Source organism: Centroberyx gerrardi, chromosome 17, assembly GCF_048128805.1.
Source record: "Centroberyx gerrardi isolate f3 chromosome 17, fCenGer3.hap1.cur.20231027, whole genome shotgun sequence".
Lineage (NCBI taxonomy): Eukaryota > Metazoa > Chordata > Actinopteri > Beryciformes > Berycidae > Centroberyx > Centroberyx gerrardi.
In genome coordinates, this window is record NC_136013.1 from 19578737 (window position 1) to 19606280 (window position 27544).

Consider the following 27544-nt stretch of genomic DNA (forward strand, 5'->3'; position numbering starts at 1 on the left):
TTCAGCCCTGCATGCTGATTGTAAATGACCTTTCATGTGATATGGGGGAAAGTAGGTAATGGGAAAAATATTGGATTTTGTAGAATTCAGGCCACCAAATCCACTGCTGCAATCCTCACTCCTGTTTATTGACCTTTATCAAACCAGCTTATATCATATTCATCTCTTGGTAAGAAACTATTTCACATACACACACACTCCACTCCCTATATACCACAAACCATCACTATGGAGGCTGTTATCATTTCATTCTCAAACACATGAAATTAGTATTGACGTTCACAGAGCCCAGGTCAAAATGGATGCCCAGAATTTGCAATTAATGAAGGATTATGGGCTGTGAGGAGATCAAAACACAGCCAGTCATACTGTTTCTTCATATTTCAGCGGATTAAACGCTTAGCTCGTCGCTGGGGCAACAAGACCTTCACCTAATGTGCAGGGTGTTGGGCTTTTCCCCTTATTTCATTAGCAAACATGTCATCTAGTACATTATAAAAATCACAAAATATTCCTATAGGGATTTACAGCGTCTGAGGTGCTCAATAGTGACCTTATTGTACTTTGTGGTATTTTTAAAAAATCTCCTATGTGATTATTCTAGGATTTTCTGTTGTATAATTATTTGACCTATAGTTTCCACATGCTATTTTGAAGTTTTCCTGTGATATTTGTATAGTATTCTTCAAAAATGTATAGCAATCCTGACCAAAATCAGGCACCAAAATCACTTACAGCACATTTACATTCATTGGTTATTTGGTTATTGGTTATCTATTGGTGACAATCAAAACAACAGAAGGAACAGAGGGATATGAACATGATAATTCATTATTGATGCAGAGGGGCTTGTCATGTTTCAATTATTGATTTTGATAGCGGTCACCTCGTTGCACGCACACACACACACACACACACACACACACAGAGAGAGAGAGAGAGAGAGCAGCACACACACACACACACACACACACACACACACACACACACATTGGGCTGTTACTAGTGGGGTGAATGAAGAGAGAAGAGGTGATGCTGTACTGTACACACACACACACACACACACACACACACACACACACACACACACACACAGTCAGTCTAAGTTGTACTAGATTTTTATTTAGTTTTAGATGCTTTGGCAAGATGTTCAGATGTAACAGGCAGAGAGGTAGAGAGAGAGAGAGAGAGAGAGAGAGAGAGAGAGAGAGAGAGAGAGAGAGAGAGAGAGAGAGAGAGAGAGAGAGAGAGAGAGAGAGAGAGAGAGGGAGAGAGCGGTAGCTTTAAGAGGGGAGGCGTGGTGCTGCTGTTTTGACCGACTTGTCAGTCCCTTCACTCTCCACTATCACTCAGCTGAATGAACGGGCTCGTGCAACCACCAGCACAGGGCATCGCCTCTCTATTTATTTACCCCCCCTGCGCGGCCGCTCTCGCTCATATTTTTCCTGCTGACAGCGTCAAGGGATTATTATTATCGAGCTACAACCGTTTCTCTGCCATGAAGCCAATCGGTAAGTTTACCATTTCGCTGAAAATTCATCTCCATGGAGCGGTGGCTCGTGATGGTGCTCACCCCGGTTTCCCCCGTGGAAGCAGAGGAAGCCATATCGGCTGGGAATTGTTACATTGAAGCTCAGTTAGAGAAAATAGCATTTAGTATGATGAGGGAACGGTTACATTGACACTTGTGGTGAGTCGTTTAGCGTTTTGGGAATACATTTCAATGGAGAGTATGTTTTGCTGTGCTGCTGTATTTTTCTGAACGACATGCCAATTAATATCCAGCACCTGATTTGAAGCCTGGCTGTCCATTGGATGCTAAAATATTAAAGGAGAAAGATTAATTGACGATTAAATGCGTAAACGGTTCAGATTAAATGACGAATGGCGCCTGTCTTCCATCAAAACTAGCTTGTTGACTGTCATTGCTACATTCACATTTGGCTAAATTCAGATGCAGTTTTGTGCCTGAGAATCTACTTCTAATGTTTTCCATATATTGGTTCTTTTTTAACATTTTTTTTTTGACAATGACATTATCGGTCATTGCTGTCAGTTATTGCTGCCGATATGCTTTATAATGATGGAGTGCATGTAACCTGGCCTGGCTCTGCACATGATGCGCAATGCATTTGACCTCGATATTACTGTACGTTCAGTGGGCTAAACGGACAGACATTTTTATTCCCGTGAAAGCCTATAGAGGGCGCTGTATCACCTCAGCTGCCCTGTCATCTCGGCACAGTGGAAATACAGTGACTGCTGTATCCACACTGCAAAAAATGTCCATCTTAATTAGCCAGTTAGTCTAGTATTGAGTCTTAAAATCTAGTTCTTAAAACAAGTGAAAGATTCTGCCAATGGAGTGAGGTCATCCCACTTGTTTCCAGTGCAGTTTCCCTTCAGGATTTTCTTGAAGCAAGTGTCAATATCTTGAAACAAGGCAGAATAGAGTGTCAAGAAATTGACTTGACACAATTTTTGAAACAAGAATCCATTAGAATGGAACAAAGTGGAATTCTATCACCTCACTGGCAGAATTCTTTCTTGTTTTAAGAAAACTAAGACTCAATACCAGGCTAAATGTAGATGTAAACTGGATATTTTTTGCAGTGGGCAGCAGTTATCCTCTTGTGCTAAATTTGGCTGCTGGACCTTTCAGTTTGTGTTTTACATCCAGACACCAGCATGTCAAAATATTTCTTCTCGGAACAAAAAGCAGGTCTCTGGCCTCACACTCCCTGACCAAACATCAGAAATGAGTCGGACAGGGTTGAATTTTTGCTCAGAGGGGTGTCGGTCTGGAAGTAGTCAAGATCTCCCTCATTGGTTTTCTAAATTGTCATTTTGTTCCAAATAACAATTCCCTGCTTTTTTATTCGGGAGAATGAAGTTAAACGCTTGTGCTCTTGGGGGCATTCATACCTCTTAAAGCCCGCGCTGGGTCTTAGTCAGTTTTATAGGATGGGATGGCATCAAGAGCTATTTAATCTAACTGAACATCTGGCAGCGGTGCAGCGTTGGCTCCTCTTTGCCAGTTGTTGAGGCATTACAAGCACAGCGCCATGCTAAGCACACAATCCTTCCCTCCTCCTCACCCACACAGCTTTGCCCAAGGACTACTTAGCATCTGCTACATTCCTCCCACTGGATCCAGATTGTACTTGGGAGGGTCAAGTAAGCCACAGTGATCCTTAACTTGTTTGGAAGAGATTCAGAAAAATAAGAAAAAGAGGAAAAAATGGTGATTATGGGTGAAAGGATTGGAATGGATTATGACATGGAAATCGCATTTTAATCATGCTGACCCATTGGGAGTAAGTGGTTTGCGGGATTTGTCATTGTAAGGCTGTTGAAGGAATTTGTAACAATGTATAATGCCCATACTTTACAGGCATCAAGAGGCCACCCACAAAACCCCATAGCCCTCTGTTGCTGTACAGGTCAACGATGGATGGATTAATTGAAAAGCCCTGCATTGTAGCTGCGCTGTATATCTCTCAGCAGAACTGCGACCTCATGAAATCCACTGAGCTTTTAATACGCTTTAAGCGTTTTGCAGGTTCGGCTTTGAGCATGTAAAAATTTACACAAAAAGCAGGAGTGTTTGCCTATTTACTCTCCAACTGCTGCAGCTGTCCTACCAATTTGGCTGGAGTATTTTTGGTCCGCTGTTTTGATGATGGCTCATAATCCTGGTCCAGCTACCTGCGTGTTTTAAGAAGAGAGGGAGGGAAGAAAAATAGATCCGACGTCCAAGAGTAACAAGGCGACTGGGCTGAGGTGTTCTCCTTCTGGCTCTGCCCCCGACTACTGCGGACTGCTGACAGAGGCTTTCTGCTTGGGAATACAGAGATGTGTGTGTGTGTGTGTGTGTGTGTGTGTGTGTGTGTGTGTGTGTGTGGTTGGAAGGATGACTGGAGGCCTTTGCTCAGCTCAGGGTGCCTGTGTGCGTGCTACCAGGTACTGGGATGCCCACACATGGCTGTGGTGTGTGCCCAGCCCGAGCTCCTCTGCCCCAGCTATAGCTCCAGCCGCGGGGAGGGGAGGGGAGGGGGGGGGTGGCCAGCCAGGGGAAAGACAGGGCCATTGTTCCCTACCAGCCGCTGAGGCAGAGGTTTACTCGCTCCACCAGGGCCAGATGTTATGCTTGGCAATTGCTACTGCCTGTCGCGGCCGTAAGGTGAGAAGCCGGTGCGGCGGGCTGGATGGGGCGGGAGCTGAGGCGGGCCGGAGGCATGAGCTTAGTGCAGGGAGGGGATGCCGCCCACACCGTGGACTTATTTGTCATTTGGTTGCATCTAGCATCCAACCACCCAACAAAAGGGACTGTTAATGAGCCGATATGCCACAATCAAACACAGTGATCATCTGATAGAAAGCACACTGACCCTCCTTGGTGCAGTTCAGCAGTTCATCAATCAGCCTTACAAGTCGATGGCAGTGTCCCAGTCTCGCCTTGTAAAACTTGTGTTGTCTCAAAAAGTTTGCCAGCAGCTGGCCTTTCTTCTTCTTTACCCTTCGCTCGTCGCTAACGTACTGAGCAGCCGCAGCCGTGCACACATAAGGCCCCGTGCCAGTCTGTGTTCCAGCCCATGCTCTTTCCCTTTGTGCGGCGGACAGGCAGGCAGCACGCCGCCTTACTGTATCGGTGCAGAGTTCCTGGCGCAGAGCAAAAGGAGTCTGGGAGTAATTAGCTGTGAGGGTATAATCCTCCACCAGACACACTGTTGCGTCTGTTAAAAGTGCTCCCCCCCTCCCCTCCCCTCCCCTCCCCTCCCCTCCCCTCCCCTCCCCTCCCCTCCCCTCCTCCCAATCCTCAATCAGGACTAGTGGTTATGCCCCCCCCTCCAACCCCCTCCACAACCCCCCCCCCCACCACCCTCCAATCACTTACTTGCACCCACATTTATGAGTGCATATTGAAAAAGTGAAATTGGTGTGGGTATGGTTCATGGGTTTGTTTCTGCGAACTGGAGGCAAGCATATTTTTACACTGGGTATTATACTGCCGTTACATAGCATGCATAGTTTTTTTAGGACCAAGGGTTTAAAATAGGCCTCTTTCTGTAATGTGACACGAACAGTACATTTCTCTCTGGCTGTCAAACTGCCTGAAATCTGCAATGAGGGACAAATTGCACATGTACACAAGCTCCCTAAAAACTGGGTAAGGATATGTTAGAAGAATATCCGATGCCTGCACATGTGAATGCTCAGACAATATGAAATAACTCAGATCATGACCATGATGAATATATATTGGCTGCATTTTGTTATAATGTTACTCATCCAATGGATTTATCCAATGCATGGAAATGTTTGCATGTTGGACACCATTGATGGATGCATACAGATTGGAAAACGTAACCGTAACCTCTGTCAGGATGCTGCCTCTGATAGACTCTTTTACTGGGGATGCATGCTAGATTAAATATGGATTTTGACTCTTATTGGACATGCATGTTAGATTAAATATGGACTTTGTCTAAAAATGGAAAGACGGTAGATGATGAGATTTTCTTACGTTCGTCTTTTACCTCAGGCGGCGGCCTGGTCTGGTCTTGGCCGCGGGGGCTCAGTGTTCAGAGCTTGCTGATGGGTGGCTGGAACAGGCTCTGGTCTGTTTCTCTCATACAGAAGTGGGGCTGTTCTCTGCTGTGAAGCACCTGAGTTGGAGAGGAACTGCAGCGTGGCAGGAATGTCCCTGTATGCCAAAGACCCGTGGCATCCAATCAGAATGGGGCTTGCCCAACCGTGAAGCAATGCTACGATATGATCTTAATGTACATTTTCTGGCACCTTACCCCCCAATAATCTGTATATCTGCAAGATTTGCTTTCTCTTTTGTGTTCCTTTCTTCACACCACTCTTGCTGCTGTTTGCGTCTTCTTTCCAACAAACTGAACTCCAGTATGTGGACCTTATTCTAATTACTGTGGTGTGTATGTAAAGTTATGTAACTATGACCGTACCAATCCTAGGAAAAAGCCACATTCATGGGCTATATTTTATACCTCTTCCTTGGAGGAGGAAATCTCCTTGTCCAATGGGATCTATTAAACAAAACAGTGGAGGACACTTTGCATTCTTCCTCCACCCCTCCTCCTCCTTTTTCCTCCTCCTCAGTCTGTCCCTATAGTCTTAATTTCCTCTCAGTTCCACCACACACACCCACCCACTCCAAAAGAATAAAAATGAGTTATGCAATCATGTGGTTAATTAAAATCTCATAAACCCCAGATACTTAATTATAGAATAGACACCTCAAGTTCTGTTCTTGCAGTTCCTCTTTGCACAATGTGTCATTGTTATCCAGTCTTGTATGCACTAGCACCATTGTGGCGAGGCTGGCCACATCCAACGGTGTGTTGTTGGAAACAGTAGCTTGCTGCCTTGGCTACCTGATTTGGCTTGCATGTTTCCACCACTGGTTTAAATTAGAGGCAATTTCAGTCTTGGTTTTGCCATGAATTGTTCCGAATCTATGGAGAGGGGCTTGTGGCCACAGTGAAGAGGTTTTATTTTGCATTAAGTGTCCATGATGGCTGGATGATGGGTTCTTCAATCATATCGGAGCTAAACACACGGGGAGCAGGTGCTCGCCTAAGATTGCCTCTTTAATGTCTTTAGGAATTATTTCCCCATCACGGGGAATGATTTAGCACTGGGGGTAATAGGGGTTGAGAATATCCTAATATGTCTTCACTTCCTGACAGCTCCCTCCCCCTTCTGTAATCTTCCCCCCCTACCTCTGCCTCCTTGTTCCCAACCTCCCTCCCCCCCTTTACCCTGTACCCTCCCTCACCCCCAGACCACTAACTCAATGAAATGGTTGTTTCGGTCCCCCGTCTCCTTCGCAGTCACAGGCAATTAGCTCCCGTCAAAATAGGCTGCGGGACGGAGGCTGCGACTGGGGCAACTGAACCCCTCGGTCCTGCCCCCTATGCTTGGCTAATATTACCCTGGGCTACCGAGAAAAGGGCCAGAAAGGTTTTGTCGGTATATGGAAGGGAAAGAAGGGGGAGCGAGGGGGTCCACTCGGGACCTGCGCGCGTGCTGCCTCGCTGAGCACAAAGCAGCTCTTTCACTTGGGATCTGGAGCGCATATGGAATCGTTTATCAAACCCCCAGTGCGTCAGCCCCCCCCCCCCGTATTCTCTCCGCTGCAGGTTTCCCCTCACCTCCACATCTCGGATTCACTTTACCTCTGAAATTACCTTGAAAGGCTGCACCTGGAGACGTTCCTCCCTCGTTCCTTCCTCCTCTGTAGTCCTCAAACCCTGAATCCACCATTACCCTACCACCTCCAGGTCTGCTCATTCACTTAACTGGCTTTTGCCCTAACGGAGGGGAAATTTAAGGAGGCTTAATTTCTCTTTAAGGTTCTAATGAGAGGTTCTGGTTAGACCTTACATGATCTGCGCACACCACCCAGTGGACATGACTGACCGGTGTGACGTTGCTTTTTGACACACAACCCCCTGTCAATCACCTCCCAGATTCTTCTGTGCAGGTAGACCATTTCAATGCAATGAATGCTGAGCTGGTATTCACATTGGGCAGATACTCTCATCACGGGGCATTCGGCATTCATTGCATTTGGCGCTTCATGGAACAATTTCAGGTCAGGTTACTTGTATTTGGGCTTAATTCAAGGTCAGCATTCAGTGAAGTTTGCTTACCTTTCCATAAGTGGATTAGTATCCACACAACACTAGAGGAACGCCAGTGCAACAGTAATACAATGCCAGCGTGACATCATCTCCAAGGCCTGGCCTCTAACTGCACAGCTGGGTGTAGATAACAGAGCAGCTTGGATGTTTATTTTTTCTCCTTCTGCATTCCAGCTTCTTATTTATAATAGCTATGATATCCAGCTCGGGGGGTTACTTCTATAAAAGGAAGTTTGAAGACTTTTGCCGACCCGCTCAAAAGGAGGCTTGCATGCCACAGTTTCTCAAGATGTAACCTTTAGATTTCCAGCAGAAGGACATCAATCACGCTGCAAAAGTAATGGTGAGTTTGGCTTGGGTCAACGACAGTGAGATACATGACTGAACACCAGCTGCAAACTCTGCAGAATCTGAAGGTTGCAACCGTAAAGCCACAAACCGTTCTCAGTAGGGTTCTGCTTTTGTATCATCCAGGTGTATCCAGGGATTTAAGTTCTGACATTTTAGGTTTTCTTTGCAACCCTTTGTGCCAGAGGTCACGCTATGTTTTTGTTGAGAATAGACTCCACACACAGTGAACTGTGGTGAAAGGTGACCTTTGACTTTTGACTTTGTCCAATTGCCTGGTTGGCCCTCCAGGAAATGGATTCTGTTTACGGAGAGCTTGTCATTACGTGCTTTTGATTAAATTATCTTGACAGGTCAGGGTGGGTACCTAAAGGCATTCAATACCTTGTTCTGGAGTCATGTGGCTGTGTTTTGTCCAGCCTCTCACAACACCAAAGTTCAACCAGTTCTCCTTTAACCTGAGAATTTCCTCTACTGGAGAACTGAATAGATTTGGTCCAGATTGTCAAATTGTCGACAACTCATTTGGCCTAGATTGTCAGCTCTTGAGGTTTTAACTTGCATTGTCCGTTTCCCAGGATCAAATCCTCCCTAAATTAACCCTAACCCTAAACTCCTCAACACTAACAATCCAGATGTCCTCAGTGGCCTTACACCCCATTTAATGCCTAGCAGATGGTATTTGTAGTGTTGGATTCTGTTGAAACCAGATTACCTTAATGAGGTCATTTACCAATGAACTGTGTGGGTTTGGCCAAATCATCTGGTGGAGGCCTGCCCCACCCCTTTGGGTGTCTGAAATGAACTCAAGGTTACTTACAGGTTAAACATCCTGGAAGCATGCTGACTCCTTGCTTGAACCACTGAAGATGCAAAGTTTCAGGAAGCCTTTGCAGGACAGTATTTGTCCATACAGTGAATTCACTGTGAGGGGCCTCTTGACAAGAGATATGGGGTAGCATGTAGTTAGCCTTTGGGCTGTTATTGTAGCTTTAGCAGTTCCTCCTCCTTCCCTCCCTCCCTCTCTTTGGTGGACAGGGGTCCTTTTCACTGCCCTGCACGGCTCTGTTTGTTTGTTTGATTGTGGGAAAATTTCTGGACTATCCGTGAGAGTCCCCCGCTCTCTGGACTGGCTTTTCCCTTGGGGTCCTTGGAGCCGCACCACATCTCTGAGGTCCTTCTCCTCCCAGCTACCCCTGCTGATAGCAGTGGAGTTTCACTGGTCTCCAGTGTTGTCAAATCCAAGGATCTCTCCTCCTTGTCCTTCCAGTACCAATCCCCTTGGCCAAGCCATTTGCATCACCAGCCCCCTTCCCTTATTGCCACTCTCTCACGCCACGGAAAAGAGACGAGACAACATAATCTCTTCAAAAGGGGGAGATCCTACTGGCTTTTCAACACAGCGATAAAGACGCCTGGCAAAAAAACACTCCCCACCAATAAATCACTTCAGATTGGGGGCCAAGATCGAGACATGGATCTTGACGCGACACAGGGTTTTGAGAAGGGGCCAGACTGTGGTGGGTTTACTTTGGCTACCCTTGCAGAATATGTCCTGGCTCCGTGGCCGGATATTGAACCTGAGATAGGTAGAGTTTATGGGAGTTGGAGGTTGCAATTTTGTTGATGAGAATTGTTCTAGTTCATATATGTGCCATTTGGCTGTGGGAATTAGCCCATTAAACTAATGCTACAGCTCAGTTTAGACTGTGAATTCCAGTTCTGCCTGTGATATAACTGCCTTTTAGTGCATTTTGTTGCCACTGGCATATTGGATTGCTTCCATTTTCATTTTGATGGTTATACACAGTTTTGCTTTCACATCTGTTGCTAAATGGGATTCCCCTAAGATACAGGTTATGTGTCATTGATCCATAGCGCAAAGTGTCACTGAAGAGCCCCAGACTTTGATTCTCATGCTTGAGTGAATGGCCCTATTGCCCAACCGTTAAGTAGTCTGTAATCCCCTACTAAAGATAAGACTGGCCATCTGATTTCCATGCCTCCCACGCCCATCTTCAATTCAATTTAAGTAAATGTAATTCACTTTACTGGTGTAACGAATGTGTTTTATCAAAGTGATGTAAGGCTTGAGGGCTCTTAACAAGGTTTGAGAAGTACTTCCATGCCGTGCACCCATCTTGTTTTCCCTTCTATACCATCATAATATCCTTTATCCTATCCATATCATATCTTCTGTCCTCACCTGCAGTGTTTGGAAATCAAACCCATAAATTTTCAGTTTCAAGAAAAGAAAAGAAAGAAAAAATACTCTAAACATTTCAAAAGAAACTTCCTCGATGACCTCACTTTGTTCAAAACCAAAGGCCATTACTAAACAGTAAAGCATTTTACAAGTTAAGCACCATCATAATTCTTTCTGTGACTTCTGGATTACTAGATTTGGCGTCTGTATCTTCTCATGCATTTCCTTCCAACCCTGTAATGAGTTTATGGTGGAGTTCAAAGCTCTTAAAAAGAATAGAAAGCTGTGACAGGCATTTTTAATGTGTTATACAGGCTCTCTCCCAGGCCCTAATGCATCATCTGAGCTAACTGCCATCTCATTGTGTTTGAGCTTCGAGATGGATGAGCGAAGGCAGTTAAGGATCCAGGAATGATGACAAGCCGTGGTGCCTTTTCGCTATCGAGTAGCTAAACAGACAGCAGCAGCACCACCCAAACGGTGGAGCGGAGCCATAGATCCTTCATCCCCGGCAAGTTCTTTCAAAAACCCCTTTTCGCCAAGTGACAAACCGCGTGGTTGGCAACAACTAAAGCATTCAGTGGCGCTATGAATAGGGGTCTGTCTCTGGAGAGGCCTGTTGAAATGGGGCCTGTTGCTTTCATCCCTCCGGCGAGGCAGCTTGATCTCGCACAGGTTCGCGCTGGCAGCGCACTTCAAATGGGACTGTTGAAAAGCGAGGCGTTTATTTGCGCTGCCTTATAAATTGTGTCCCCTTTCCCAGATTTGGCATCTGTGGGTGTTCTCTTCCATAGTCCACTCCACCTACCCTATAGTTTTGTTATTGTGACATTCACCTAACTGCAACCTCGCCCCCATCCCTCAATATTACCCTGTAGGTGGCCCGGCCTTCTTGACCCGCAGTTGGTGTTTTCCTTATGCGCACCATTATCGTCAAGAGGTCCTCTTCCTCACATCTGCTCTCCTTGATCAATAGCCTACACTGATGTGAAACACAGATTCTCGTGTAGATTCTGTGTCATCTCTCCATTTCAAGTTTTTGCAGATGGAGAGGAGATGGGGGGGGGGGGGGGAGGAAGCCTGCAAAAACTGTTGACATCCTCCTCTGATATACACTCCATCACTCCCTCCTGGTAAATATCACACGCAGACATCAGGTGACCCCTCAGTGTTGTTCCCTTGGTTACTGGGATGTTGACCCCCACCCCCTCCTCGCCCTCCTCCTCCTCCTCCCCCCTCTTCCTTCCCATCTCGCAGCAACACGCTTGGCTGACATTGAGTTCTCTAAGCCGTGCGCTGTTTTTCTTCTCGTTCCACTCGTATAAACCGGGATAATATCTGCCATCGGCATTCAGGAAGTGTGGAGGTAAACAAACGACAGGAGCCAGCAGGGAGACTCGAATGACCCGACTGCATCCTAGCAACCGCAGAGAGCAGGTTATTTTTGGTGGTTTCGGTATCTGTGTTTATGTGGGGTGGTTTCTGTTTGTTTGTGCATCAGGACAAACTCATTCGTGCGCTTGTGAGATTACATAGATTGACAACAGTGAAATGGAGTTCAGCTTCCTCTCATTTTAAGCACCATCACCAATTGTGCCAGATGGCATATGATGCAAATTCTTTCCACTTCTGCTGTTGACTAATTGGTTATTTATAGCATGTTCTCTCCCATTTATGAAGTTCTTTGCTAGCTTGGTTTTGCAGTTGTTCTGAGTATCTGCAATGTGGTGTCGGCAATGGTTGCGGTGACCAGTGTAGCCATTACTGCTGTGCAGTTGACTTCAGCTTTTTTTTAAGGCAATCGCCAAATGGAAGTGTGCATGTGAGAGAAATACAGATGGAGGAAGGCAAAAGCTCCGTACAGTACGTGTGTGTGTGTGTGTGTGTGTGTGCGCGTGTGTGTTGAAAGGTCCATCCTGTCAGCGATGGAGTGATGGAGAGATAACCCATAAGCCACTGCTCTGTGTGCCAAACCATCTGACTGCTTCAGCCACACACTCAATGCAGGAGTTGGACCGCTTCAGTGACTGGAGACTGATATATTATCTCTCTCTCTCTCTCTCTCTCTCTCTCTCTCTCTCTCTCTCTCTCTCTCTCTCTCTCTCTCTCTCTCTCTCTCTCTCTCTCTCTCTCTCTCTCTCTCTCTCTCTCTCTCTCTCTCTCTCTCTCTCTCTCTCTCTCTCTCAGCAGCTTGGCCTGACTAGCCATTTTCATGCAGTATCAGAGCCGTTTGCCTACAATATTTCTTCAGGTGGGGATCCATCTAGAAAATGGCTTTTTTGAAGTCCAGTCTTCCTCCATCATCACATCCCCGCCCCCCTCTGGCCCCCCCACTGTTAGGGTCTTGTCCAGCAGCCATAGGGATTAGCTCTGCCGTGTAGCGTGAGGAGAGCAAGAGACATTGTGATCAACACAGAGAGAGAGAGAGAGGGAAAAAAAAGGGCAGTGCAGTACTGGTGCTACTGGACTGTAACCATGTAACATGCCCTTGACCACATCTATTGGGAGTGATGATAGTGGTGAGGGGGGTGGATTAGAGGTATTAGGCAGACAGACTGGGCCCCTGATGGAGACATTAATGCCTCAATATCGACCCCCACCCAAACCCCCCACCCTGCTGCGCTGACAAACAAATCCCTTAAATGCACAATTAACTGCCAGAGTGATCCGGGCTATTACAGAAGCTGTGACACAAAAGCCTGCTTTAATATGGATGTGAGGCATATGAAGGAATACATTTTTTATGTACTACTGAAAAAGTTAAATGGTCGTGGCATACCAAGGGCTCAGAGCCAGAGAGGAGCAAGGGACATTTTGGCAAAAAAAATTGTTCTACATATGAAATTTAAGTTCTTAATGAAGTGTATATTGCTGGAATTATGATCCAAGTTCAATTAGACAATAAGACAAATAAGAATTTCCATTGGGCTTGAATAAAGTGGGTAAATGTATTTTGGTCAATTAAATGGCAAAGCACTTTTATGTCCCTCTGGGTCTGGTGTTGAATGTGACCATTCTACAATGCAATGAAAGCACACATGGTATACTACACAATAGCCTCTATATCACTGTATACCTGTTTTCTCAAGTTCAAGTAAGTGGGAGCATATTTGATGCATCTTGAAATATCCCATCTCGATCATTATGCTTCTAAAAAAAAAACGTTTTTGTTCTTCTTTTGATCGAGATCCACTTCAAAGCAATAATAATAAGCCTGTCTCTTTAAAACTGCCTCGCCTCTCTCCCTCTCTCTCTATCTCTCACTCTTTTCTTGCTCGGATCACCAACACTCTTGTGCTGGGCCCTGATTCGCCGCCAGGTTGCCTTGGCGACGGGCTGCAGTACATAAACCGGCCGATGTTTGGGGAGCGCTGCGCCGCGAGGCAGGAAATCTCGCGCATTCTTTATCTCTCACCCCTTGGATGGCGCTCCTGCGGTCCTCGGTGGGGAGCAGAAGCCACAGCAAGCTGCTGGAAGTCGTATTTTTCTATCCTGTCCATTTTCCACCTTTCCAGCCAGGGATAAACAGGGTCTTTGAGGTCCGAACAAACCACCTTTCTTCTGCAAGTATGAGGACTGGAAAGAAAATTAAAGAAAGCAAGAGAGGGAGGCTTTGAGAAAAAGCAGAAATAGCAGCAATAAGACTATAGAGATTATTAATCACAGCAATAATACTACAAAATGAGGCTGTAGTTGGAGTATGATATATTAGAAGGAATTTTCTCAACAAATGGGTGATAATATAAGCCTCGGTTCATCACTTGTCTGGTCAGCTCTCTACCAGCACCCCCTTGATGTTATCTCATAGTGCCATGTAACACACACACACACACACTCCCTCCACTTACAGTATGTATGTATGTATGCATACACTCACGTACAGGACGCAGGAAGTAACACACTCACACACACCCTGCCCGTCATCACCCTGCCTTCCTGACATTCCATCCAAGTGCTGAGGAAGAGGAAAGGGAGCTGATGATCAGAGACCTGGAGTGGAGGCCCGCTGGCCTGGCGCTCGACACTGAATAGGGGGAAGAAGCCCTGCTGAGACCCGTTTGTGTGTAGCATTTATTAGAATGCACACACACACACACACACACACACATCTGAGTACAAAGTCGATGTAGTATTAAAGCAGACGCTGATCATAAATCTGTCTTGTGCTTTGGGCTACCGCTCAGTGGTGTGCAGTACATTTCCCAGACCCATCTTCTCTTCCTTTTTTTTTTTTTCAATATAATTCACTTCTAATAACAATCTTCACATTTAGTTGATATATTAATTGTAGGTACTTATGCTGTAGTGTATTTTTAGCTGTGGTATTGCACCTTGGAAGTGTTTTAACAGTCGTAGACATGCACACCTCGCCAGCTTGGCTCGGTTTCCCCGTTTCACCATTGTCTCCGGTGAAACTGGAATACTTGGCCAAAGCTGAGTAAGCCATTTTGGATCCCAGGAGGAGCAGTGCCACTCAAATAGCCGGCTGTTGACACTGGACGAGGATGAGGCTGCTGTCGAGCCTTTTCTATTATTTCTCCCATTGATCAGATCCCTTCCTCCTCTTACCCTTGTGTTAACAATCAGTGCTGTGAATTCTGTCCAGTCTTGGCCACTGTATGAATGTTTGAAAGAAAGAGATGAAGTTGTGAAACAAGGTCATTGAGTTTTGTCTCATGCCACTCCTGCATCTCAGAGGTCAGAAGGGTTAAGAGTCTGCGTGCACCACAATGACCGTTGTGGTCACAATAATGCCAGCACAATAACTAGAGTCCTGCAGTCTTGGAAAAAAATGGCAGACTCATTGTTCTGCGAAGGAAACCAAGATGCAGGGAGAGGAAAAGCTTTGGGGGGGAAAAATGCTGACCCACATTTTTGGTGCAGCGTGCGACGGGACAACAATTCGAGGCCCAACGCTCAACCTGGCCATTTAACTTAAATAGCATGTAATAGGAACAATGTGTGTTGATTGTACGCAGCCAGAGCAGATGTGATTAACCCAGATTTGTACTGCAAGGGTCAAGGCTTTTGTGGAGCAGGTTTTCGGTCCTGCAGAGCCCAGGCGAATGGGACAACCGCTCATTGTGTGACAACTTTGAACTTTTTTTCGCTTATAACCTGCACTCGGATTTCAGCGCAGCTAATATTTCTGCAACACTGTGCATTTTTGAAGCGCGGGTAAGGAAACATCTGCATTGCATTTAAATAAATTTATAGTGATTCACTAAATGATGCCTATAGTTTTGGCTTCGATCGCCCTCGCTGGATGCTACACATGAGTGCAGTTGGAATGTCCCTGAGGATGCACTGCTCATTCACCTCAGTGGAGGTCATGCTATTGAGTGTTCCCTGGCTGGCAACCATGGTCCATTGCAATCACATGTGTGTGTGTGTGTGTGTGTGTCTGTGTGTACTTGTATTTCTATACTTGTGAGGACCAAATGTCCTCACAAGGATAGAAAGATTCTGTGAATCCTCCAAAGTGAGGACATTTTGTTGGTCCTCTCTTTTTCTATTAGGTTTGGGTTAGGATAATGGTTAAGGATAGGTGTATTTGTATTTGTTAAGGTTATGGTTAGGGGGGTTAGAAAATGAATGTACTCACAAGTATAGTAATGCAAACCTGTACATGTGTGTGTTTACTCGTCTGCATGCAATTTATCCATGTACATATGGTGTAATTTCTATAGAGAGTTGTTTTGCCTATCATTTCACTGAGGGTTAAGGAGGACACAACTGCTTTTTTTCCACCACTTGCTTGTGTTTGTCATAGCAGAGCGCAGAGGAGGCCGGATCCAGCTGACAAGCACTAGTGTTGCTTCACCAAGCGTTCATACTCATGAGGGGAGAGTCTTTGTCAGGCCTCAGCTGGCTTGATTTCATCAAGCATTGTGTGTGTTTGTGTACAGTGATGCTGCAAAATGAAGGTGCGCACGCGTGGCCACACTGGCTGTGTGTTTGTGTGGTGGGGTGTCGGTGTGTATGGTTTTGTGGAAAGTGTCATTGAAGCAGCCAGATGGATTTCAGGGGCGCGTGGTGCTCAGCGTGTGTCTGCCGCTCCGGGAGGCTGCCCCGGGCCCAGCTGGCTTTAATCAACACCACCGTTTACCCCACTCAGGGGTAATCCACACATAATGACCCCCTCAGCAACACTGCACCCCCTCCACCACCACCCCCCCAACACCCCTCCACACATACACATACAGTACGGTGTTATATGTACACTCCTCCTCTCTCTACACACACCGGTACATGGTGAGAAGATACAGATGTTTGCTCACACTCTCACACATTTCTCATATATTCCGCTCACGTTTTCTGTCAATGCCCCATTTACGTAAGCTGACACAGTTATGTGGAGTAGCACAGTAGCGTTGCCTTATGAATGTGTATGAGGGGGATTTGGAGGGAGGCTACATTCATCTGCAGCCATAATATTGCTTTCTGCACCGTGGCATAGAGGAGAAAGAATGGAGTGACAACACAAGAGTGGGCTCTTATCAATATAGCTTAGTTGTAATCTGTGCTTGCTTGGTTTGTGTGCGTGTCGCCTATCAGCGAGGTAACGCTGACCCAACCCTGAAACTATGTATTTCAAGGACCCTTCATCTCAATATGTTCCTCTTAACTGCTGAAGGAACGTCTTGACCCAGCGGACAGTAGCGTGATCCTGCTGACTCGGGACAGCTCTCTCCACGTGACTCTCCACTGTAATGTCAGAGGGGGGGGGAGGGGGGTCACCCTGTCCAGGAAGAATGTAAATTCTAGGGAGCTCCCGTCTCAGCTGGGGGACAGGATGCGGCAACCGGGCTGCTTCACTCGAGGTGCTAATAAATCAGCGTAATAGCCTGTCCGACCCTTCCCACTGTATAAGAGGCAGCTGGACTGGACGGACGGACATTAGGACGAACAAACTCTCCGCCGAGTTGGATGGAGCACAAGGCACGTGTGCTTGAATAATGCTGGAAGGTCAAAGGTCGGTTGTGATTTGGTGTAGCAGCTATTCCTATGTTTTAGTTTTTTGTGTGTGTGTGTGCATTGGATTGGATGAGGCTTCATAGATCCACGGGGAGGAAGGTGGCGTGTTTTGGAAATATCTCTGAATTTACATTATTTTTTCCCCATTACTCTTGGGTGCATAATTTCCTATAGAATTAAAACGAGATAGCCGACGGGTTAGTGTAGGGATGGCCAGTGGCTCTGAACAGACTGTTCTGGCCAGAGAGATAAACAGGAAGTGTTTGTTATTATTCTGTCATCCCTGGAGAGTGCATGGGATAGTTGCTGCGCACTGCAGCACCCTGCTAGGTCGTCACTCTGAGCATTCTATCTACCAAGAAACAGAAGGATAAAGAAAAAATGCTAGAAAATGTGTCATTTTTTTCAGCAGTGTAGCTCAGAGTGAACTGTGGGTTCAGCTGGGTTGGGCTGGACCTATTATGGTCAAGACCAGACCAAAGGGAAAAAATCAGCTGGTGAGGGAACAAAACTGGCGGGATATTTTTAGGCAGTCCACCACTTCCTCCGGTTTGTGATAAAAGTCTTTTGAGAGAAGACAGAACAATTTTTTCATACTGGCTTCAAAGGCTTTTATCAGCTGTTGTCTTTGCTGTGACAGGGTTACGCAAAGGCACAGTGGTGCTGCTGTGTTTGGTTTACCTTGTCAGTGTCTGCACATGATGACATTAGCTTATCATCCTAGCGCCTTCACACACAGCCTATCGTTAGCTTATCAACATTTTGAGTGCATGTTTTCTGTTTTGTCGTAAATATGGGCCTGTAATTTCTGCTCTGGTGAACAGCAAATATGCCCCAACATCCACCAAGTCCAAGGTTATGTGTCCTTGGTGGTGGAGTCTGAGCACAGTGGGCTTTTTAGTCTGTGTCCAGTGGGGATGCCGGGTTCAAAGAGTCCCCCACCCATAACAAGGGGTCAAAGGTCAAGGCAAAGGGTCATAAGGTCATGGCCACAGACGCACACCTGTTCACAGGGGGCCTCCTTTAGCAGAACATATGACTCCCAGATGTTTCTATGGGGATACTGTGACAGGCGTGTGTGTGTGTGGGGAGGTTGGGATGGGTGTGTGTGTGTGTTCTACCCCTACAATTGCACTGTTTTGAATTGGACTGGACGTTCCAATCACAAACCTCCCAGACATGCTCTGCCATAGATGGACAAGTGCAATACTTTTGAGGAATGTAAAAGCCTTGATTTACATTGTTTTGAATGGACTTTCTCGCACATGGAAAAGCTCAGATGGAGGACTGTTTCTTGGGTTCACTCACTGGTCAGCAAAGGAACTCCCTCCAGAAAGTCTCCCCCAGAAAGATTGGTACTATTTGAGCGTGTTCATTTTTAGTGGCGGGAAAAGAAATGGCGATAAATTGTAATGTCTGACGTACAGCTGAAGCTGCACTCTGTGGAGAGAGGCCCCACGTTACCAATATAATAGCAACTGGAATATATAAACCTTGCTTTTGAATGGGCGCATCTGGAAAAAGAGCAACGTCCCCCCTTGCCTCTCAATTTTACCATCAGTCTTTCTTTTTTCCATTAGTCTCTCTCTCTCACTCCGTCTCTACCCTTTTTTCACAATACACACACCTGGATGCATTAGTGGTCAAGAAAGGGGCTATGTGCACTGCAATTTCAGAACAAAAGTATGACTGTGAAGATTTCAGCTGTCTTGGCAGAGTTGGGCATCACCATATTTCAACATGGATTGGAGACTTGCACTATGAGAGTGAAATCGTTCCGACTTATTCAAAACCCTGCACTGATGGCCCCCATGAGCAAAGATCAAGGCTTTACATCATTGGCTAAGATGATGAAGCTGTCATGAGTCAGTCAGCGGAAAGCTAGACCATTGTCCAAACATGACAGCATTTAGCTGGCATATGTCCAGGCAGACAGCGAGAGGTATTGTGGGAGCAGGCAGTTGGGTGACCTCTGACCCTGCCCAGTCTGCCTCTGGGACAAAAGAGCCATTCAGATGCCCAGCACTTTGCAAAACATCCAAAAAAGCAATCGGCCAGTGCAAGTGACTGGTAATCTTGTTCAAACACTTGTTTCCTCTTGGTTGAGGTTGGTGAAAGCAGGTGGGTGGTCACTCCACTGGTGACAGAGGAGTAGAATCAGAGTAGGAATGCACTCTAACAGTCTGGTGTAAATAATGCAGAAGTGAAAAATTGCCACCATAGCCTTGTATGACAGGAACATGGTGACTGGAATTAGATTCATGGTTTATAGCTATACTGTCATTAGCTACTATTCTGTAGAGGCTTTTTAAAGATGGATAGTATAGTGCTTGCCACTATAATGATAATGTATAGCTAACATACAATTAGGCCATGTGTAAAAATGTGCCCCCTTGTTTATGCTGTGTCAAGAATTCAGTCTTTGTGCGCCCTTGCCAAGATTTCTGCTCCAGCCCGAGCGCGCGGCAGTATTTTTCTCATTGGCAGTTTATTTATGTGCGGGCACAAAAGTTAATGGTTGTGTGCGAAGTGCTGTCACCAGGAATTCCTTCCTTAAACAAAACAAACTTAAATAGAGAGCCGTCTGGTCAAAAGAAACCCTCAATAATACATTAAGAAACAACACGTCGTAAAACATGACTGTTTGCCGTGATTCAGCTCTGGCAGCTGCTGGTTTGGAGGGGGGGGGGGGGCTCTTGCCACTTCTCTCTGTTTCCATGCAGCTTCAGTGACGACCCTGGAAAGATTGCCTCAGACGCCGGTTTATATAGTTTTCAACACCCCCCGTTTCTTCTCACCTTATCAAGTTTGACTACTCGCGCCTATAAGGAGAGAAGAGGCTCAGTATGGTTTACGGTCCTGTAGAGACCACCCTGGACGACCCAGTTCTTCTTGTCCAATATTCCATCCACCTTTTGTCCAACTCCCCAGAAAGTGCCAAGTTCCTTTTTACTGGCCCCTTCAACTAAATTTAGCTCTTGTTAGCAGGGGCTGAGATCGTTCCTCCACTGTGGCAGCACACTTACTTCTGTGAGGGATGGCTGCATGGCATGCTCAATGGAGTCTTTCATCCGCTACCTCAGTGGGTACAGGATAGCTTTGACAGCAGCTCAGCGAGCTTCTCCCCGCTGACTGACAAGTGACTGGCAGCTTGTCTGGACCTCTGCGTCATTTCACCGCACACAGACCTGCGGAGAGGAAAGGAACCTACCGAAGTGGCAGACTCCTACTACATACTTTTCCAGCTTGTTTGTCAGTCATGACATTTGCCATCCAGTGCGATTAACTGCGGGTAAACGCCACCCTCACTTACGGCCGGCAGAAGCAGTGGCGCAGACTTACCCAGGGAGCAGTGCAAGTTCACCGAAGCAAAGTCCGTAGAGGCCACCATCTGCGGTTGTTCCCCTGGCATACCGAGTGACAATGTGGAGTTGCAGATGAGGGTGTCTACCCTCTCATTTTCTTTTTTACTGCAAAATGCATGCTGTGATAAAGACGAGTCAAAACAAACACGGCCAAAAAAAGAGCATGGAGAACAGATGGAATTATGGATGATGTTTTTCATTTTTTTGTCAAGATGTTTATCGCAAGCCCGCCCGGCACATTCCATTTGCGTCAATTAGCCAATGTAATTTTCCAGGCTGTGATGGATGATACACGGGTGGTCAAAGTGCACTTAGCTACATTGAAGCATGAGCTTAGGTGATTCCTCTGGGTTTCTTCCCTTGATTTGAGTGTGGAGATATTTCCCCAGAGAGGGCAGAAGCGGTGCGAACCCACCTCGCCGCGATGCTGTGAAGGAGGGGAGAGAGGCGGCGGTGGAACCGGACATCATGGAGATAAGTTGGCTTGGCCTGAGAGCCCGGCTAATGGATGTGTCCCCAGAGCTCGCTCAGGAATGCGCGTAGGCATTATCGCCAGCGAGTCGGTGTCATCTGTCTTCTGTCCCTAGAGAAAGATGACAAATGGCGGTATGACTCCCCCTTCCTCCACTCTTAGGTATATCATTGTGTGTGTGTACGGCACAGTTTCAGCAGGAGTGGATGGAAGTCATTGTGCTTGTTTGGGTGCTGCTCTGTCTGTAGGGTGATATGTGGCAGTGTTATGACTGTACATGTTATGACTGTACATTAAGTTTTTCTTTTATGCCTACTTGCATTAGTATTTTCCTCAATTGCACATGTACATTTGCTTCAGGATGTGAGGATCAAACAAGATAAGGGGAAACTTCCATCATAACTATCCTTTGATACCTTAGTTGTTTTAGTGTTTGCCTCCTATGTCTGTGGTAGATTTGGTCTGCAGCTCATTTTATCTGCTCTGTATGGCTGATTCCAATAGGCTAGTATTGATCAGAAATCACCAGACATCTCGTCACCTTGCCTAACCTCTGAGGCAGACATCTAGTCTAGAAGCAAGATAAGATCCCTCGGTATGAAATCAATTCACATTTGACCCTTGTCTTCAAAGCACTGGACTGTAAAGCTAAGAGTCCATGGCATCCTGGAATGTTCTACTGATCAGTCAGCTTCGGGTTCAAAGGTCGTCAATGATGTCCGAAGGTCTATCTGCTTGACATATGGAGGTTCTTCCAGTGACGCTGATTGCGCGAACATTCTGGGTCAAAAGTGAAATGGTAATGCTGATGCAAAGATTCAACTCCTTACCTCTCCTAGCATAGCTGATGCTGTTTGAATACATTATTAACTTTGTCCTTAACCTTGGCAACCTGATGCTGTGACATTTCAGACTAGATGTGATGAGTTCAGCAGTGCAACACTTAAATATCTTCAAGAGATCCTTATTTGACTCTGTTAACTTACTGATTAGACGGCACAGACAGATGCAGTGGGAGTCTTGAGTATCTGGCACTTTGCACTCTCCAAACGCTCTTATTATCACAGTAAGATAATTGGAACTCCACTCCACTGAGCCTTATGGTGTGACCCCCCCCCCCCCCCCGACACACACACATTACATGTGGGTGAGCTAATGGTGTGAACTTCACAAGACTGACGGAGCTTTGTACAATCGAGCATTCCTGCGAGTCTCACCTTCTTCTTTGTGGAAGCAGTGATTGGACCTCTGGGAATACCTTTTCCTGCTTGTTGCTAGTGGTATTTCCTAATTGAGAAAGCCAGACTCTGCGTGACTTTGTGTGGGTGTGAATGGGCGTGTGTGTGTGTGTACTGGCATTGAGGTGACGGGACAGGAAAAGGGGTTTCCTTGTGGGCGTTGTGTGTGATACCCCCCCATCCATAGCCTTTCTTTTCCGCTTGGATAGGGAATGCATTGGGTGGGGATTGCTGGGGTGGAGGAGGTGGCGGGGGGGTTTAGTAGGAAGCGCCGGGTCATTTCCTTTCATCTCGCCCTCTCCCTTGGCCTCACCCAGCATGCACACGCACACATACACACACATGCTGTACATACATACATATATACTATATGCAGACGGTCCACCACTTTCTCACTGACATGCATGCTGTCATATGCTGGAGCTGGAATCTGGAGAGGGAGGGGTGGGGGGTGAGTGAGCTAGAGACAGATAGAGAGAGAGCGAAATAGAGAGAGAGAGGGAGGGGGGAGGGAGCGGGGACAATGTCAACAGCTCAGCTCCCAGCACAGTCAGCTGAAATCCAGAGCTCGGCTCGCTAGCTCAGAGAGAGGAAGCAGCAACAAACGCAGCCTCGTCCGGGAAACCATCGTCAAACTCGGCAATGCCGCGAAGTTCTACCACGAAGCACGACCTCCAAATGGCGAGAGGACCGAAATAAATAAAAGCCAGAGGACACAGGAATGCTCTAAACTTCAGAACTTTGCTTTGCTGGAAGGGACTCAGGTTTTTTTTTGTTGTTTTGCGACTGCGTGTGACGCGACACTGGGACAATTCATCTCCCAGGGCAGCCTGTCTGAAGTGGGTAAGTAGGAGATACTTGATCTTGACACTGATACCCGTAACCCTCCCCGGTCACTGGGAGTAGTAGCTACACTGTAGTGCTGTTCACCCGGTAGGAGATCGCACGCACAACGGGTCACAGATGTTTGAGTGTAAACCCAGTTTGTCGATGCACTCCAATCCCGCTGCTCGATCCAGTCAGGAATCATAGACTGCTGGTGCCAATAAAATAAACATCAGTCAGTAGGATCAGTAGAAAGCTGAGCATGGAAGGAGCTGGTGGGCAAGGACAGCTACAACTCCCACTAAGATGGTAACGTTTCCACATATTTGTCTTGTTGTGATTGGAGGGAAGGGCAAACGGGTTGTGATTCTAAGACTTTTACAGTATATTTTTTACTACGGTGGCTTTATAGGTCATAAACAGTAGCAGAAGCTGGGTTGTGAAACGTGTGTGTGTTGAAGTTTGTGCTCTTCCTCCCCTGGCGTTGACAGCACGCCTTCCCTTGCCCCATGTGTGGCGGTGCGTTATACGAGTACGGCTCTTGGCATATTGGTTGAAGCTTGGGATTCAGTTTCAACAGGGCTTGTTTGTAGATCCATTTCCCTTTGAAAAGGTGGCATGAAATGTGTTCAAGAACGTGTGTCAAGGAAGGATCGGGGATCGGAATTGGTGAGGGCTGGAGGACTGACTTTAAAGAGATTGATGTCCATGTTTTGTTTAAAAAGAAAACAAAAGTTGTCTTGTGGTGTCTGGGACCCACATAAAGGTCAGGGAAATGTTTGGAATTTCAGGAATTAGGGGAGGATGGGACAGTGTCATATGTAATGGGTACAGGCCTATTTTTGGTCCAAGACGTGGGTTGATCAGTTCATCAATCACAGCCCTGTGGTGTGAGTAATGGCCTGGCAGCCAGACATTCCTTATGCTGTACATCTCCTCCCAGCAACAACTCAACCCTATATGGAACATTTGTATTATCTGTCCTATGACTGAATAGCAGAGCAGACTTCCATTTACCTCTAAATGCAGCCTGCTCTCTAGGGATGTTGGCATCACTTTTTTTCAGAGATTTTTTATAGACTATCCTTCCCAGTGCCACATTTCCCTTGGGGGAAACCAATACTTCTATGGCAGCTCAGACCAACATAAACCCCCTTTCCTAATCTCCCAAGGTTACTCATTTGAAGAAATAGTGAAGCCTCTCTATGCCTCTTTCCCCCAGTGGAAGCGTCTCCTATCCTGGTTGAGAGGACTTCATCTTAGCCGTAAATCCCTCCAGCGCGTCGAAAGCACAGTGATGAAAGTTCATGCACCAGCCCTCCAAATTTCCACCTGTGAAATCGGTTAGAGATGCCTACTTGGGGTTTGCCCAAGCCAGATGGTTTATGGATGGAAAACATTCCAAGAGGATGCCTCAGTGTTTGTGAACATTTTACTAGAGGCGGGGCTTTCAAATGGCTGATGTGGGCGATAGAGGCAATACGGAAGTAATAAGGCGAGCATTGTTCCCGCACCATGACAATCCGAAATAATTCCTCCTTTCAGTGGATTGCTTTTGATGGTTGATGATCCTGAGGCACAACTCTTTTTACACAGTCATGGGGGCATGCATGTCTTCTTTGATGTTGTCTTTTTGCATTGTGAACAAGATAGTATCCATTTCCACCACATTAAAGGCTTACGCTTGAGTCTGCTGGAAATCCTCATACGCTCACGTGAGCCGGGGGGGGCTAGCGGAGCGACACTGCTAAAAGATTCAGTGTGTTGGGAGGGCATTAACGAAAGATGAGGACTCACACATACACACGCAGACACACACATACCCACCCTCTGCTGCAGTCAGCGCTCTCAGAGCTTTTCATATTTTATCGTCCATTACGGATACATGAACTACTCTCAGGATTAGAGGGAGTGCGAGGGAGAGTTAGTGAGCGACGAACTGCTTTTTATCGCTCCGACCCTGCCGCTGACTGGCAGCTCAACGGCCTCCTCATTAGAAAAAGGGAGAGAGAGAATAGAGTTATTTTAGATAAAGCTGCTTAAATCCAAGTATCTGATCTCTCTGTGAGGGATTATTACCGTATTGTATTTACAGTACACTGGTTACAGTTTCTGTGGGGCCAAACTCTGCACAGTCAGGAGGGAGAATAATGGGGAATCGCTGCTGTTCCTCCTTTTCCTTCAGTGGAAGTCCCCACAGTGAGTGTGTGTGTGTCAAAAGGCAGCCATTGTATTTGTGCCAGTGACACACTTTCAGGGGCTTATGATGTGTAAGCATATCTCCTCTTTACAGTGCTTCAATTCAGCGCACAGCATTACTGCAGGCTATTTTAGAAAATGCTGGTCACTTCAGAGGGCTGCCCCTATCTGCGCCGCTATAACTGTCCCAGATGAGCATTCCAGACATTACCCACAAGCCCTCTGTCCTCTATGCTGCAGCTGTTGACCTCTGACCCAGCCAAGATGTGTCACAGATTAACAATGCACAATATAGAGTGTCCCCAATCCATTGATAGACATCAGCAAAGACTATGCCCACTGCCAAAGCTTTGCAAAAAGGACGGAAAGTCTGTTGATGGTTTATGAACCTGTCAGGACAAGCTGACAGACGACATCCACCAAGAATTGCTGAGCTAACCAGTGAGTGTTGTCGTTGGCATTAGTGTGTATGGAAATGTAATTGGTGAATAGCTGTTGAGTCTATGTTTTTGTTTCATTTGAAAGTTCATAGGTTGCTCCTTTCACCGCCCAGAGGAGCTGGATGTTCTCAAGCATCTGTGTCTTTTTGATGACGGCACCGGTGGAAATGACTTATTCCCTCAAAGCAGCGGCGAGACGAGACTCTGGGGTGTTCGCAGAACATCGAGTCTCTGGGAAGTCCAGTGTCCCGTCCCTCTTGAGAGTCATGGTAACCGGCTCCGTGGTTGTGCTCGTGCCAAAAAATGCGTCTTTTTTTTTCCTCCGCGCATATAATAACATGTCTTTAGTTAGACTCGGGGCTCGTGACTCCGGCGCGTTCCTCCCATATGAAATAAGAAAACGATTTGACACGGCAGGGTAGCGCTTTGGGGTCGGACGGAAAGGGATGCCAAGTATCGGGTTTCATGCCGAGCCCTGTTAATATGTGGGAATGTTGGGGCCGTTGGAATGTGGCGTGGCCGACTTTCTTCTCATTCCCAGTATTAATAGCATAGATATCCCAGCGATCTGGTCCGCTTGGTGGAGATGGGACAAGTCGGCCGGTGGAGAAGTGGGTCAACAGTGAGACCTCAGTACTTGTGATGCTGCCGCTCCCCCTTGATACAACCTGCCTCCCAGCCAACATTAACATCTGCATTGTTGGAGTCCCACGCAGCAACTGGTGGACTTTCCCTGCGCAACATGTGGATGAACTTCTAAATACAGCTACTACTGCACACGCTGACATTTAGCAAGGAAAGGCTTGTAGTTGAGCATGGTGGAACAGGCAGGCGCTCGTGCATAAAACATTCAGAAGTTGTCTCACAAAAAAGAGCTTTGTACCCTGGAAGCAAACCAAACAGTTTGTGTCTGCAAACTCTGGCACATCAGTAGTTAACGTAAATCGAGTCGTCTGCTCTCGCACGGTTTCTTATTTCAGCTTTTGTTCATCCAACTCGTGTGTGTGGTTAGTGGCTTCTATGAAGGGGTTTAACATGTTTATAATAATTTGCTTCAAAACGCAACTGTGCAGGGCGGCGTCCCTTGGCCCCCTGCACTACTGCATTTGTTGTGATCAAAGGACGTCGCCATGTTAAAAAGGCAATCCAAAAGGCACAGAGTCGTAACAAAAGCCCTGGCACCTCATGTGGTCTGCGCCGTTATGAATGTTCCTCACATCAGGAAATGGCTTCTTTTTTTTTTTTTTATGAATCAAACTAAATGAAATGGCTATTAATGACATCCCTGGAGGATTGGAAACCCTTCCCTCCCTGTTTTTTCCAGTGGTTTAGTTGAAGTATTTCCTCTTTATGGGTGAGGTGGGTTAGTGTGCCTCACGGCCCCATTTAAACCAACATTGCTTATATGTTTGTTTTGAATGAGGCTAGAAGCCAATAAGGCCTTTGAGAATTCTCAGATGTTGGCTGTGAAGGAGACGGAGAGTTTAAGAGTTTGTCATGTGATACTGAAAGACTGCCACGTATGGATGTTGGAGCTGTGGCTTCTCAGTGTTATTCTAACAAAATGGATTGATCGGTAGGAACGACTAATCAAGATGTGAACATTGTAGTACAGTATGAACAGCCAGCCTGGAATTAACAGTAGTTATGTCCTCAGTGAGAGAATTTACAGTTGATACTTGACAGATGGGAAAAGCATTCAACAAGAATATGCCATTTTTTTTCCTAAGGGCAAACCTGTGAGCTCACTGTGAAGGATCAGCAGGTAAAGCCATTGTGCAAACCTTGGAGTGGCTT

General features: G+C 46.4%; 1 protein-coding gene across 4 annotated transcripts in view; it reads left to right on the forward strand.

Annotated features, from left to right (window-relative positions):
- Positions 1–1387: 1387 nt before the first annotated feature.
- Positions 1388–27544, forward strand: part of daam2 (dishevelled associated activator of morphogenesis 2) — an 88033-nt gene continuing 61876 nt past the window's right edge. For 3 of the 4 annotated variants that reach the window (XM_078289410.1, XM_078289412.1, XM_078289411.1), the window contains exon 1: positions 1388–1511. The gene's annotated coding sequence lies outside the window, so the exon portion shown is untranslated. Of the gene's footprint in view, positions 1512–22884; positions 23127–27544 lie in introns of those variants that run through there. The other variant, XM_071905770.2, reaches the window with a different exon arrangement.